The sequence below is a fragment of the Diabrotica undecimpunctata genome, chromosome 1 (genome assembly GCF_040954645.1).
Source record: "Diabrotica undecimpunctata isolate CICGRU chromosome 1, icDiaUnde3, whole genome shotgun sequence".
NCBI classification, from domain to species: domain Eukaryota; kingdom Metazoa; phylum Arthropoda; class Insecta; order Coleoptera; family Chrysomelidae; genus Diabrotica; species Diabrotica undecimpunctata.
Genome location: NC_092803.1, coordinates 18,761,694 through 18,778,513, shown reverse-complemented (window position 1 = coordinate 18,778,513; position 16,820 = coordinate 18,761,694). Strand labels below are relative to the sequence as shown.

Here is a 16,820-nt window from a genome sequence, read left to right as displayed (position 1 = left end):
AAAGAGTGCACTTGTGCAATCTTTAAATTTAAAACTATGGCTGAGAGATTTTCTTGATTTGTTTAAATTGTTAATTTGATTGATAATGGTGTGAGTCAAAAAAAAGTGGCCAGACAACTTGAAGTCAGTCGTTGTATGGTACAAAAACAACCAACCAATCGTAGAGACTGGATCTTACGAACGACGATCAGGATCAAGCGTGAGAAGAATCATTACGGTCAGAGAAGACCGTTATTCAAAACGCACTTCTTTGCAAAATCGGTTCTTTACGACTAGAGCAATTCAAAACCGTTTTCAAAATGCTTACTGGTGGACACTAAGCACTTTTTCAGTGAGAAGAAGGTTGAGGGAATTTGATTTAAGGGCTCGCTGCCCAGCAACAGAACCTTTGCTAACAGCAGCACATCGATAACGCCGACTTGAGTTTGCTAGAGACTCCGAGCATTAAACGATGGAAGATTGGAAAAATGTTTTGTTTTGGGGATGAGTCCAGGATGTTTCTTTATAGCTCAAGCGGTCGCATCAAAACGTACAGAAGACGTGGGAAGAATATACTGCTTGTGTTCGACAAGCACGAGTTACTTTGGGAGGAGGTTCTGTAATATTTTGGCAGACATTTCATTCGAAGGTCGTACTGATCTCGTATTTATTAATAAAGGAGTATTGAATGCTCATCGATACATTATCCAAATTCTGTGTCCAGTATAACAAGATCTGTGACATCTAGTTTAGAAAAAAATCTTAAGTAAATTAGGTTAAAGAAAAGATGCTGATTAATGTTAAAGATTATCTGTATTCTTATTGTTTAAAATAAAAAAAAATCTAGATGAATGTGATTTACTATTTTTGTTGGGAATAAGTCACAATTTTATTTGATTTGATTTCATTTCCACTATGGAAATCATTCTCAAAATACAAAACAATGTTTTTTCCGAAAGAAAAACAACTTGTTGTTCAAATAAAACAACATTTAAATCTGAAAAATAATGGGAATAAAAGTACTGTTTAGATTCCTTTTATTTAATGCATTAATTTATTAAAAAATTGTATCTCTTCTTATTAAACAATATCCTTTCGTACTTTCCAAAGCTTACTTTTAAAATGCTTGTGATATAAAATTTATCCCCATACATATTTAACGTGATGTATTCGCTAAAACAATATTTTTAATAGAAGTAGCATGTTATCTTCATACTTGAGTGAACGTTACAGGAGGATTGGGTTTACTGTTCAAAATTATTCAAAACGAATAGTTTTAAACTGAAAAATATTAACTTAAAACATCGTTTGTCGATATCTCAGTCCCTATTTTATATTCTACTTTTTGTAATAAGATTACATAGTGGTGGACTGTATATGAAAATAGGAAGGCCACAATGTTTTTCCGATATCATACATTTATCCTTTGGTAAGCTAACTGATATCTCAGCTCCGTATTCTTTTAAAAGTGATATATATCTTTGGAAAATTGAAATAGAAAAACGTAAAAATCGCTGTATACTTGCGAAACGATATTTGCAGGATAAAATCTTTTAAGAAAGTGCACCTCTAAAGTAAATTTGAAATTAGAGATCAGTTTTTTCTAAAACAATTAAGTTCCAAAAGTACTTTTTTTATATAAGTGATGGATTTGACAGTTACTTAATGGAAATTCATTTTATCTTACAATAAAACACTTAAAACTTTTGTTTTCAACACTTCCACAAAATTTATTTTAAATTATTATCACTACAGCTGTTTCGGCTGATTGCCTTTCTCAAGTGATCTGTTTTTGGCATGTGTTTACACTTTATAGTCTTTAACTAAGTAAGTTGAGGAGGGGAGAACTGGTTGTCGCAAGTTGGTTATTTAGAACTATGTCTGTATTTTTACTTCGTCATTAAAAGACTGATTATGGTCTAAAAGCTGAAGTGAGTACGTAGAGTCTGTTTTTCTATTATTAAAAGCCCTCTTATGTTCTGCTATACGTTTGATACAAGTTATATCAGTTTGACCTATGTATTTTTGTGTGGCAGTCGCCACACTTTTCTTTAAATACTACTTTTTCTTTTTGATATCATCTACCGATCTATTCTGAGGTTAGTTCAAAACCTTACGCTGTTTCACTACACTCAACAGTTCTCGGCCTACTCCAGCTCCTCGAAAGACATCATTAACTCGGGCCATCCACGATATTCTAAGTGGTCCTCTCAAAATCCACATTTCGCTTGCTATTAAATTGAAAAGAAAAGAGTTGAATGAGTTTCCCTATATTATTTCGTTGCCATAAATATTTCACCAAAGATAACTATGTCTTAACCCTCCTTTATTCCTTAAATCAATAATCGATGTTTTACACTTACTCACCACTCAATATTTAAATATATAAAAAAGTTATTTGGTACACCCCTGGCTGATACGTCACAGCGACCTGAAGTTGTTTACCCACGTGTACTTGCCGAATCATCTGAAAAAAAAAATAATTGCGTAGTTATTGAATTTGACCTCGTCTAATTGCGTTTTAATTTAAATAAGTTCCCACAAAAATTTGAAGACGCGACGCTTTAAGGTTCAATGTCGAATCCAAGGGATCGCAGAAGAGAGATCCGATTCTTATTCTTTACGTGCCACCAAGGATGTGGAGAAGAACAATTCAGGGCCTGGGAAAACCGTTTTCGTTATAGAGTTTTTACCCTATCTCCAAGCCCAGTGATTGTTCAGTCCCCCTTTTAGCCCCCTATAAGCAAAATATAATTGTTACAATATTAAGTAAGTTAGTACACCATAAATAGTATTCATTGCAACAAGACTTTTTATTAACATGCTTAATATAAAAACCCACAATAATTTTTGTAATAAAACACGTCACTGAAACTGAATACAAAATATTAATTTTAATACAAAAAATCTTAAATATTTGGTAAAAATGTGGTATTTATAGACAAATGTATTTAGAAATAATTTCGCTTAGTGATATTAATAACAGCTTGTCCAAATGAGGCGTTTTACGCAATATTCGAGTCACGCTTGTTAACGCGATTAATAAATTACAAGCGCGTGGATAGCGCGTGCAATACGCTGAAACCTGCTCATGCACGCTGTATGAGCGTTCTGCGCATGAGTAAAAATACTAGGAATGGTATTACTGCGGCCAGTAGTCGCGCGATAGTTGTAGTGAAAGGAAGTATTTTTCTAGGTTGGCAAAAAAATTGACCAGAAAAACTTTGATCAATTATTTATTGACGAGTTGGCAAAATGAATAGCAATATGGGACATGAAATCCACTAACTATTCAAACGGAAATTTAAGACGGAAAGCTGAGTAAAAATAAGTTATTCTTTCTATAAAAAAAAACGCCTCATATGGAAACGCAACAAAAGTAAACGCTCTGAACAAGTTCTAAAGTGTGTTCCGAGTAAGAATTTTGTCTTCACCGATAAGACTGAAAGATTCGCGTCCAAGATACTTCACTCTAGCCATATGAACCTACTTCTGTAATTTCCTAGGACTCCTTAGTTTCATAACAAAGTACCCAGTTAACCGACTTTTTAACTAAGTGATGGATTCGACCGTTACTTAATGGTTATTCATTTTATACAACAATAAAACACTGAAAACTTTGTTTTCAAAACTTCCACAAAATTTATTCTTATTACTACAGCTGTTTTGCCAGAGTGCCTTTCTCAAGTGATCTATTTTTGGTATGTATTTACAATTTAAAGTCTTTAACTGAATAAGTTGAGAAGGGGAGAACTGTTTTTCTCAAGTTGGTCATTTGGAATTATGTATTTTTTAATTTGTTAATTTCAACAGATTCTAATAAAGATAGCTTTAGGCCTTTATTTTGGATGTGAAAAATTTGAAATTCGTCAAGATACAACTTTTAGAAAAAGGATTTAAACACAACTTCCTTCAACATTGTAATCAGAAAACTTTAGAATACTTTGATGTAGAATTTAAAGTAGCATTAAACAAAACTGTCAACAATATCTAAAAAAGTGTCATTGTAAATCTATTACCGATTTGTGTAGTGAAACTAAAAAGTCCTGTTACAAAGAGAATGAAACAGCCATTTCACATAAAAATAAATCAAAAGAAAACAACATAGTGTTTACAAAAGCAGACAAAGGTAAGACTACTGTAGCTATAGATAAAATAGAATATAATAAAACAATAGAATTTTTAAATAGTCAAAATATTGAAGCGGCAAACAAAGATCCCACAGAAAAGTATCAAAAATCAATTAAACTAGCGTTAGAAATTTCAAAATCAATAGTAAATTCAATAGAACAGAAATAACTCAATATCATGAACCCACAGCCTCCTAAGTTATACTCTTTTATTAAACTACACAAACCTGATCACCCAATACGACCTGGAGTTTCTTTTTATACAGCTCCGTCATATAAACTTTCAAAAAAACTGTTAGAGAATAGTTTAAAACACACTAAATTTTCACCTAAATTTAATGTAAAAAATACAATCGAACTAGTTAATAAAATATAACATTTTCAATTACCTAACAACTCCAGATTAATTTCATTTGACGTGAAAAATATTTTTCCTAGTATTCCTGCTACATACACGTTTGTTCTAGTAAAAAACCTTTTAGACCATAATACTAAAAATCCAATCATTACATCAGAAAATTTACATCTTCTTGAAATTTAAATCAACCAGGACTATTTTGAATTTAATAATCAAATATATACAAATAACAGTGCAGGACTTATAATGAGTAATCCTCTATGTTTATTCCTATCAGATATTTTTATGGATCATCTAGAGACAAAGATTTCAAAACATCCCATATTCAAACAGTTTTTACATTGGTGGAGATACGTAGACGATGTACTGGTATATTTTATAGGAGCTAACAGGCTACTTGACCAATTTTTATCGTATATTAATTCACTCCATAGTCATATTGAATTTACAATAGAAACAGAACAAAATCAATCCATAAATTGTTTAGATTTAAAAATGATCAGACTTAAAAACAAACATGAGTTCTCCGTATTTCTAAAACCTACCCATACTGACACCACTATGTACAATTCATCATCCTATCCTACACAACATAAATTGGCAGCCTACCATAACATGTTACATAGATTAATAGAAATTCTGATGTTAAAATACAACTTTGAGATAGAATTAAATATCATTAAGCAAATAGCAGTAAATAATGCGCACAAAGAACAAACAATTAATACAATTTTAAATCAAACACTACATAAGAAAGCCCTGAAATTAGTATTTCCACCACCAGAGAAAAAACCCAGTACCTTCTACTCGATTACATATACAGGCAAGATATCAACAAAAATAGCCAAACATAAAAAAGAAAGGAATAACATCAGCTTTTAGAACAAAAAAAACAACGTATGTAAATATTAACAGTGGTGTATACAAACTTAAATGTGGCGACTGCCCAAAAACTTAAATCGGTCAAATTGGTAGAACTTTCAATAAACATATAGCAGAACATAAAAGGGTTTTTAATAATAGAAAAACAGATTCTACATACGCACCTTTTAGATCATAAACATTCTTTTAATGACAAATTTCAAATTCTTCGCATCAAAAATAAAGGTCTTAAACTATCCTTATTAGAATCTACGGAAATAAACAAATTAAAAAATACAGACATACTTCTGAATGACTAACTTGAGACCAACAGTTCTCCCCTCCTCAACCTATTCAGTTAGAGACTATTAAGTGTAAACACATACCAAAAATAGATCACTTTTCAAATTTTGTGAGAGTTTTGAAAACAACGACTTTTTAACCCTCCACATATTTAAACATTCTTTACAACATATTTCCAGTTCTATTAATTGTAGTTCCCGGGAGAAATTTTTTTATAGTCTCTTTAAAGGAGGCATTTATTCCAACATATGTATATTTAATCAAATAAATCTCATGTTACAGCTTTTTGATTCAATTTTTCAGCTCTTAAATCTCCGGCTTACATGTATTTCACGTTTAATATCATACGATATTCATTTTATCGCGTCGTTTGAAATGTAAGATATGGACCTATCAAATAGACGACAAGCAGCGGAAAATATACCGGTAGTAGATCTTTCAGAAGCTCATTTTAAAATTGCTTGACGGTAGTTTTGTTTATGGAATTAGACAAATGTTGGTATGAACAAATGAGATTTTGTAAGATGTATTGCTAACTTTACGTTTAGATGGCAAATAAGTACTAAAAGGAAATAAAGATAACAACTCATACAAGGAATATAATATTATGAATGCTGTTGACTATCGTACAAAATTTGTATGTTATGTAATTGCATTTAAATTTCTTTTTCTTCATATGCTATATCAGATTAATTTGACTTTGACGATGTCGAAGGCTTCACGCGGTTCTGCAAGTTGCCCGAGTGTCGCATTTTTTCCTGTACTCTTGCGACATTAAATTTTTTCCATTGAAAATTAGCTGCTGTAATCACACTTATAAACAATAATATCGAATATTTTGGAATTTTCTAATTTTTTTTTGAAAATAAATTTTGGTCAATCAAGTCGTTTATTGCGAAAAAGAGTTCATTTTAACAATGTTTAATGAACAATTTTAAATTTTTATGCGCAGGAAATTGAAAAAAAAATATGCCTAATGTTATGTAAATAAGGTTATTTTACTCTAAACTTAAATGCTATTTTAATTTGCGTCACAAGTCTTTTTAACTGAAATAAGTGCATGATCAGTAACGAGTATTCCCCCCTCTAACTCTTATCACTGCTTGCATCCTTCTCGGATTGCTTGCAAGTAAATTTTAGACATATCCTTGGGGAATTGCATTCCATTTATCCGCGGTATTTGGAACGCGATTTCCTTGTCGTACGCTGTGTTTTAGCTGATCTCACATGTGCTCTATTGGATTTAAATCCAAACTAAATGGTGGCCAATTAAATCTTCGAATTTGGACATCATCAAGATATTTATTCACTATGGCAGCGACATGTGGTCGCATTATCTTGCATTACCATGAATCTGACACATCCAATGTAACCAACATCTGGCAAAACATGATCTTGCAGGATGTTTTCAACGTAAAAGTTACCAGTTATCCGTCCAATGACTTTCACAAGTGCGGTGCGTCCCTCCCAAGTAATACCTCCCCAAAGTATAATGCCATCATCTTCAAAACTAACGGTCTCTGTGAGATTGCAGGTGGCGAATTGTTCTCCAACACTTCTGCAGACGTGGTTTTGACCATCTTGCTTTCATAATACAATTTTGGTCTCATCAGCGAAAAGAACATTTATCTAGTTACCGATATTCCTCTGTGTTCTTGAAAATTTTAAACGACGAGCTTTATGAATTTGTAGAAGACGTGGAACTTTGGCAAGGCTTGCTTCTTTTAATCTTCGTCTAACTGTTTTTAAACTCACATTAAATTATTTAACATTTAGTAACTCATTTCTGAGGTGCACCGATGTCAATGAGCGATTTCGTGTAGAATTAAGAACCAACAAAGGTCATCAATTGCGGTGGTGCACCTTGGACGACCTTGACCAGGCCTTTGTACAAAATTTTCTGTCTTGTGGAACCTTTTTAAAGTATTCGAAACTGTAGATTGACTTCTCCATCAGATGTCGTACAAAATTACAATCTGTACTGCTTGGGCTTCGACTACGACCCCCATCGCAGTGTCGAATTGAAGGCATACTTGTTTTAAAATTAGTTCTATCCCTACTCCAGAATAATTTATTTAACATGAACAGCTTCTTTTATAGAAATATGCGCAGAAGATAAACCTGGAAAGTCTAAATGGTAGAAGAAGGAACGAAATCTAGGACATCATAAGTGACAAAAAACAAATAATAAAAGATGTAACAATTCTCAATAAGTTCACCACAAGCAGTGACCACAGAATGATACGAGCGAAAGTCCAAATCAACATAAGAAGAGAAAGGAACATAATGATTAAAAATAAATCTTATGGTATCTGGACACCACCATTAGATATCAACCAATATCAGGTACATTGACCAATTTGGTACCCAACCAGAACATCAGTATTGGTGGGAAAGAAATAGAACTCTGGGAATTATGATTGGCAGGGATAATCAGACTCATGAACTGAAGAGAAGAATCGGCCTTGGGTGGGCAGCATTTGGAAAACTGAGAGAAACTTTTAAAAGTGAGCTACCCACATGCTCAAAGAGAAAGGTATTTGATCAGTGCGTCCTCCCAGTCTTGACGTACAAAGCAGAAACACTTACCTTAACAAAAGCAGCAGCTACCAAACTGAGAGTCACGCAGAGAAGAATGGAGCGGTCCATGTTAGGAATAACTCTGCGAGACAGTATAACCAACGAAGACATCAGGAGAAGAACCGGAGTGACTGACATCATCGAGAAGATAGCCAGACTAAAATGGAGATGGGCAGGACACATAGCCAGAATGACAGATGGGCGATGGACAAAGAGGTTATTGGAATGGAGGCCAAGGGAAGACAAGAGAAGCGTCGGTCGACAACCTACAAGATGGACTGACGATTTAAAAAGACTCAATAAAAACTGGATGAGAGCGGCGCAAGATAGACGGGGTTGGAAACATGAGGAAGAGGCCTATGTTCAGCAGTGGACTCTTGAATGAATAAACCTGTTTCGAAGGTAATCGGGAGAGATTTAAGGAAATTTAAAACCGATAATATTAAACGAACTATAGAGGAAAATAACAACCTAAAAGTTCTACGTAGAAACCTAACCAATGGGAAATGCGAAATTCATAAATTAAGAAACAAGTAAAATGAAATAATATCACGTAGAGACAAGTTAATACAGGTCGTCGAAGAGTTTTACGAGAAATTGTATGGAAGTAGATGAGAAGATCAGACAGGAATACAAACAGCCATTTCAAAGAAGATCATGACTCAAAGTTCCGAACTAATGCAAGAGATAAAGGTAGATGAGATTCAACAAGCATTAATACTGTTAAGATACACGATAAAACCTGACAAATAAAAATAAAATGTGAGATAAGGCAAGGAGATACATTGTCACCGAAATTATTCATAACGGCATTAGAGTATGCCTTTAAGATGATCAATTGGAACCACAGAGGAGTAACAATAGACGTCGAAAAGCTTAACCATCTCCGTTTCGCAGATGACATGTTTCATATTACAGTTGGTATTGAATTGGCCTTTGTATGTTCGAAGATGGGCCTCAGAATGAACTTGATCAAAACTAAGTTTATGAGAAATATGGTCCCCAATAGCCATTTAACTATTTAAGACAAAGTTGTACAACTGGTAGATAAATATACGTATTTGAGTGATAAAATAAGAATCAGCAGGGATAACCAAACATGCGAAATCTAAAGACGAATTATTTTAGCGTGAGCAGTCTTTGGAGAACTGCGAGACACACTTAGGACCAACATACCAATTAGCCTCAAAAGAAAAGTATTTGGCCAATGCGTATTATCGGTCATGACCTATGAGGTGGAAACTATAACTCTAACCAAGACGACAGCTTCGAAATTAAGAGTGGCACAGAGACAAATGGAACGGTCTATCCTGGGAGTGACGTTGCGGGACCGAATAAGAAACGAAGATCTGCGAAAAAGGACGAGTACTGCTGATGTTGTGGAACGCATAGCCGAACTGAAATGGAACTGGGCAGGCCATATAGTGAGAATGCATGGCTCACGATGAACGAGCATAATTACAAATTGGAGGCCAAGAACTACAAACGTAGTAGAGGAAGACCACCTACACGTTGGGCTGACGACATCAGGCGTATCACAAAAAATTGGCAACAACAAGCACACAATCGTAAAGAATGGAGCAGTTTAAGGGAGGCCTATATCCAGCAGTGGACGTGATAAATGAAGGCTCGATGATGATGATGAGCGACTACAAAAAAGATTGGAAAATTCCAAAATATTCAATATTTTTGAAGAGTGCCCGTCGACAAAAAGGTTTATTATAAATACTGTCTCCAAACTTTGGGTATCTCTTTATTAGGCCGAATCTGACGCGGTTTCCCTTTTCGAGACACTTTTATTAATAGCAGCAAAACAGCTTTTCATATTGTGTAACGGAACTTGTTTTCCGATCTTTCTGCCTGACGGGTGAAATTGGTCGATTTTGTGACTAAACTACATTCATTTTACATATTCCCAATTGCCAACAGAAGCACGTGAAAGCCAAACAGGGTCGTACTGATGTGTATCATATGATTTTTAAAAATATTTACTTTTGAAATTATTCGTATAAGAATTTCTTGAAATTTAATCATTAAATCACAATTAAACTAAACTTTAAAAATAACACGACCAGTAAATAACTTAACAATAACTATAACATAAATATAACACAATATATTAACTTAAAAATCAACACAATACAATTTGAATTTAAACATGCTGGCAAGTTTGGAGTAACATGAGAATCTGTCTGGCTTAAGCAATAAATTATCTTTAATAGCCTCTTGACGAATGAGACGGCGAATATCAACACGTGCGTTTGTTGTCAGATGGGAATTTGCTAAACGAATGAACTTTATCACAAAATTTATTAATAACCGTCAGACATTAAAAAGTTATACGTAGAAAATCAGTATTTACTACATGGTACAAGTTTCTGACAGACATATTGGGACAGATATATTGGACATAACTAGAGTATGACGAGAAGAAGTAATTTTAGAACGGTAACAGACCTACATTCTCGTTTGTAATTATTATAATTATAATCTAATTATAATTATTATTATAATTGAAGACATGAGTTGATAAAGGTGCTATGTCCATTTTTTTCAAAAAATGACTTATTTGTATATTTGGTTACCTAAAGTCGTAATACAACCCCTGAATAACTCAAGATTCTTAAATTGTTAATAATAAGGATTATTTTAATTGATAAAGGTACTATGTCCTATGACTAAGTACCCTTTTTTATTAGATAAAGGTGCTATGTCCATATTTAAGGACATAGCACCTTTATCCGCTAGATAGTATGAAAGTTTTATTTACATGGTAGGTGCCATGTGACATTTTAAGGTTATGTTTGTTGTTTATCACATCTTTCAACATGGGTTCGAGAAGTAAAAGAATGTTAGAATTAGTAAGAAATAAGAAAATATGTGTTTCAAATAAAGGTAAGTCCGAATAGAGAATTTTTTTGTAGATAGAAACTGTATTTTGTACTTCTCTAGAGGTCAATACCAATGCGGTGATTTTGGAGCAGCCAAGCACTAGTGGACTTCAAAAGAAGGTCAACTCTAAAGCAGGTAAGCATATTTTTTACTACCTTTATTAATTAATCATCTCTTTTTAATAACAATTTACCCCCTCTGCAATTCAATTTTTTATTTAAAAAAATATAGATATAATATACATTACTTGAGTTATTATTACATACATACCTACCTATGTACATAAATTAAATTTTTAGACGGATAATTGTACTTATGAAAGTGTTACATCAGGCAGCGAATATTCCCCTTCCACTGAAGAAGATTCAGAAGAGGATTCTGATAACTCAAATATTTCTTATTCGACGAGTCTCATAAACAAATATCCGGATGTTGATAGAGTCAAACGTAAAATGTTTTCTGATAACCAAGAAATTAAAAAGGTAAAGCTAAAAAAAGTTAAGATTAAGAAATAAAAATAGAAATTAGAAATAAGTATAAATTTAATAAATAACTAAGATATTTTTAAGGTTCCGACAAACAGCAGGGAAACCCCGGATAGGATTGACGAAGTGCAGGAGGAAATACCTCGGGAAATACGTATAGAAGACCATAACCAGCAATTCCATGTTACTGCCGATGAAATAAGTAGAAGAGAAATTGTTAAACCAGTTTTAAAAATAACTAAAAAAAGAGTCCGGAAACCTGATAATTGGAAACGAAATAAAGCTGCAAGGTTAAGACAACAAGGCAAAGAATATATTTCTCAAAAGACTGGTAAAGTTATGGAAGAAAAAACAAAAGAGATTTACTGTGTAAAGAAAAATGTAGACTAAACTGTACTGAGAAGTTTAGTATTGCAAGCAGAGAAGAAATTCTAAGAAAATTTTATAAGCTAGATACAAATTCCAAAAATATTTTAATTTTTAAAAGTATTAGGATGCAGGAAGTTAATGGTCACCGCCCTCGTAAAAATATAAAAACGAAAGCTTACAGCTTTAAATATTTTATTACGTGTGATAAAGAAAATACACTAGTGTGTAAAGATGCTTTCTGCCCTTTATACCGAATTGGACGAAAAAAAGTCTTTAAAGCTCAAAATGACTTAAAATCTGGCCAGGTAATGCCCTCACCACATAAGCAAGGGCATCACAAAAATCCAAAAAAAATATCCGATGAAGTAATAAACTGCATTGAAAATCATATCAAGCAGTTTCCTTCAGAAGAATCACATTATTCTAGGACTAAAAACCCACATAAAAAATACCTTTCCCCTTTACTAAATATTAACCGACTTCATCAACTGTATATAGAGGATTGTCAAACAAAAAAGCTTGAAACTAAATATTTCGTAAAGGCCTCTTTTTACAGACATATATTTGAAACAAGGTTTAACTTATGTAGCAAGTAACACTTTTGGTGTACCAAAAAGTGATACTTGCAGTTTATGCGATGCTGGAGAGAACTCTTTAGAGCACTCGAATAATTTTCAACTTGCTTTTGCGCAGCAGAAAGTTGACCGCGAAGCAGTAAAAATTTCCAAAGAAAAATGTTACATAACAATGGATCTTCAACAAACGATGCCTTTGCCAAAGCTATCAACGTCAAAATCTTTTTACTTAAGACAAATGTGGCTATACATCTTTGGAGTCCACTGTTTAACCAGTTCTGGTCATAAGTCCTATTTTTTTACATGGGCTGAGGATATTGCCAATAGGGGAAGTAATGAAATAGCAAGTTGTTTGCTACGATTTTGTCTGCTTCTTAAAGAAGAAAATCCCCAAATTGATCATTTAATAATTTGGTCAGATCAATGTGGGGGACAAAACAAAAACTTCTCCATTATTAACCTTTTTCAATACCTAATATTAAATAAAATATTTAAGATCATTGACCATAAATTTCCCGAAGTTGGTCACAGTTACCTTGACTCTGACAGAGACTTTGGAAGAATAGAAAAGGTTCTTAGAAAACATCAGAATATTTATATACCAGACCAATATCGGGAAATTATTAGATCTGCGAGTACCAAACAAAGTGTATGCCTTAACATGGAACATTTTTTTTATTGCTTTGAAACTCTACCAGCAAAACTTCATTTAAACAAAAGAGTCACTAATAGTCTTGACCAAAAAATAAATTTTCGAGATAAAGTGAAGTGGCTAAGAGTAAGTTGTTTTGGAAAATACTTTTACAAAACTAGGTTAGATCCGTTTACCCCATTTATGGAAGTTGACTTACAAAAAAAAAGAGAACTGATAGTACAAAGTAATCAAGTTGTTTTACAAAAGTTACGTTAATGCGGTGGTTTGACTTCTGAAAAAATTTCAAATCTACAAGATCAACTTACGTTTATTCCAGCAGAGTATAAATGGTATTATATTGTTTTAGAAGAATGTTTGAAAAACCCTAAGAAAAAACGTAATTCATGTTAAATTTAAATGTTTCTGTGTCTTTGTTTATAAATTTTTAATGTATCTTACTTTGCTTTTGTTAATCTGCAAATAAAATTTAATTTCCAGATTATTTAATAGATAGTTTTTTTTATTATTTTTTTTAAATTTCCTTTCTCTACTCCCTTTAAAACACCTTTCTCTACTCAAGTTTATACCAACATCTGCATAAAATGGTGGTTGATTAAGGTGCTATGTCCATTAAAATTAAAATTACTAAAAAAGTTTAAATTCTAGAAAAACAAAAAATATATAAAAAAGTTCAAAACGATTCTAATTTAATAAGATATTGGTAATTTTTATCAAATTTATTAAAAAAAAATATATAAGTGAAAACGCGTTTCCTTCAATTACTCAATATCTGAAAAAGTGGACATGGCACCTTTATCATCTCATGTCTTCAATTATAAGTTGCAGTTATTTTTCTTTTTATAATCAATATTTAACTTTTTAGTATTTTAAACATTGTATTAAAAAGATTATTGAATGTATAAAATAATTTTCAAAAATTTTTAAAATCGAGAAAAAATTGATCTTTTATTTTATTTTTCGGATACGACTCTAAAAGTTTTATCGCAACTCACTTGTTAGTTACACAGAGCTTTTAGAAATTGTTTTGTTATTTTTAAAAAATTAAGCACTTTTAGAACAAACATATCACTTCCAGCTGATCAGCACTCAAAGCACACGTTATTTAACAGAATTTGTTTGCTTTGATTCTTTCACCTTTAAATTTCCGACCAATTTGACCATCAAAGATGATTAAAACTATTTGTTGATTAAATGTATTTTTGTATTCAGCTTCAGTTTTGTATTTTTTTATTCAGCTTCAGTGTCGATTCGACGGAAAACTACTCGATTTATTCACTGCGCATCAGTCACACTATACCACTTTGGTCATTATTGCATACGTATCACAAAATATGTCCTTTTACTCGATGAGATTATGTACATAGTAGAGGCCGAATTTCTTGTTCTATGGTTAGGCCAATCTGTGAACAGAACAATATATTAGTAAAGTAACTTCACGATTTAAACTTACTCAGCACCTTAAATATGTAGTTTTTAACACTTAACTGGCGAGGTATAAACTTAACTGCGTAACTGATGAAGTGCGATCTCTAATATCTCTAATACAATACACAGTATGTAAGTCTCAAAGATTTAGAAAGCTTTTTCATTAATGAAAACGATTTTTACATGTCCACAAATATTTCTAAAATTTTAATAAAATGAGAACCTATTTTTTTTAGAAAATAAAAATTTTACTATACAGTGTGTCCAAAAAACATATGCAACCTATTCTTAAATTGATGCCATTTTCTTCATTTATGTTTCTGATAAATTAAAATTACATTTAAGTAATTACTATGATATTTATTATGTAAATAAACAATTGTGTGTGCCGGTGTAGTTTCCAAGAAGGAGGGGTTCCGAATTGAGTAGCGGCTCTTCAGTACCTCTTAGAAAACACACTCAGAGGGGGGTAGTTCTCAACCAAAACACGGCGCGTCCCAATGGCTGATAGGGAACGTCCTACAGATATGTGGGACAGATATCAATAAGGCTTTGCCAAATAAACACTCATCAATTGAGAGCATGGCATAGGGCAGCAGCTATGTCATTATAGGATCGGAGCGGTAGAGAAAAATCTCTTTACCGGTCTGATACTGAATAATCACAGGCAGTAATTATAATTTAATCCTTTATAATACTGCGAAGTAACTGAACGATTACCGGTAAAAGTAATCCCCCATTTGTTTGTCAACAGCTACGGGTGGAAGAACTGACATGTGGTAGGGCACTTCATTACCCTGGATCTGAGAAATTGCCACAGAGAGGCAATCTTGCTGAGAGTGCCACATTAAAGATCCGTAAGGATATCCCCAGGACAGCACAATGGCTGAAAACCCAAAACAAACGGCTCTTAGTCCCGGGCACCCTTTAAGTCTGGGGAGGGTGCTAGCAATTCCCCGGTCAGCCAATAATGTAAAAGGATCGGTACGTGGAACATTCGGAGCATGTACCAAGCAGGCAAAGCAGCAAATAGTATTTAAGAAATGACTCGCCTGGACAGAGATATTTTAGGATGCAGCGAAGTTTGATGGCCAAATTCTGGAATAAGAATTATAGATGAACACAATATACATATATAATTCTGGAGACGACACGATAAGAAACAGAAATGGCATAGCGATAATAGTAAAGAGGGAAATAGCCAAAGCAGAAATAGGCAAAAGCCCATATCAGACAGAGTTGTGCTATTGAAAATTAACTCAAGTCCATCTAATATAAACATCATTCAGGTCTACACACTAACATCAGAATCCACTGAAGAAGAAATAGAAAATTTCTATCAGACTCTAGAAGACTCTCTAAAACTGACCAAAAAACATGAACTTACTATTATCATAAGCGAGCGATTTCAATGACAAAATAGGACAAGTTACAGTCGATCATAATGGTCTTGGCATAAGAAACAAAAGAGGAGAAAGACTGATCCAATTCTGCTATAAGACGGATATGGTTATAACGAATACACTTTTTAAATTACACGAAAGAAGGCTTTATACGTGGAAAGTCATAAGAAACCAAATTGATTTTATCAACATAAACAAAAGGTTTAGAAATTCTGTCACCTCAACAAAAACATATCCAGGCGCAGATGTCTTTTCAGTCTATTGGTTGCCAATATCAATATACGACTCAAAATAATTCATAAGAAAATGAGGTCCAGGATAGATATAAGACTACTAAAAGAAAATGACATCCAGAAAAAAGTAAAAACAGAGATTAATAAGAATTTTGTGAAAATTGTTTCGAAAAAAGTCACTACTAGAGGCATAGAAAAACAGTGGAACGAAACGAAGACATCTATTACCACAATTTCGCATGAATATCTAAAATCAAAAAGAGAAAAGAAGCAAGAATGGATGAGAGATAAAATATTGCAGATGATGGAAGAGCGAAGAAAATTAAAAGGTAGAAATGACAACAAATACAAAAAGTTGCATAAAGGAGATAAAAGGAGCAAAAGAAGCATGGTTAACGGAGAAATGTACGGAAATTGAAACACTACCACGCAAACATGACGATTTCCCTATGTACAAAAAAACTAAATGGGTACAGAACACCAGAAAAGAACGCAATACAGGCATAGTTGTAGACATTGAAGGCCAGATTTTGACTACCATTGAAGATAAATTACGAAGATGGAAAGAATAT

The 16,820-nt window shown here is 33.0% G+C and overlaps 1 protein-coding gene across 1 annotated transcript in view; it reads right to left on the bottom strand.

The window, feature by feature from the left end:
- Positions 1-13,532: 13,532 nt before the first annotated feature.
- Positions 13,533-16,820, bottom strand: part of LOC140437924 (carbonic anhydrase-related protein 10-like) — a 907,307-nt gene continuing 904,019 nt past the window's right edge. Inside the window, exon 11 of the mRNA XM_072527712.1 lies at positions 13,533-14,587. The gene's annotated coding sequence lies outside the window, so the exon portion shown is untranslated. The remainder of the gene's footprint in view (positions 14,588-16,820) is intronic.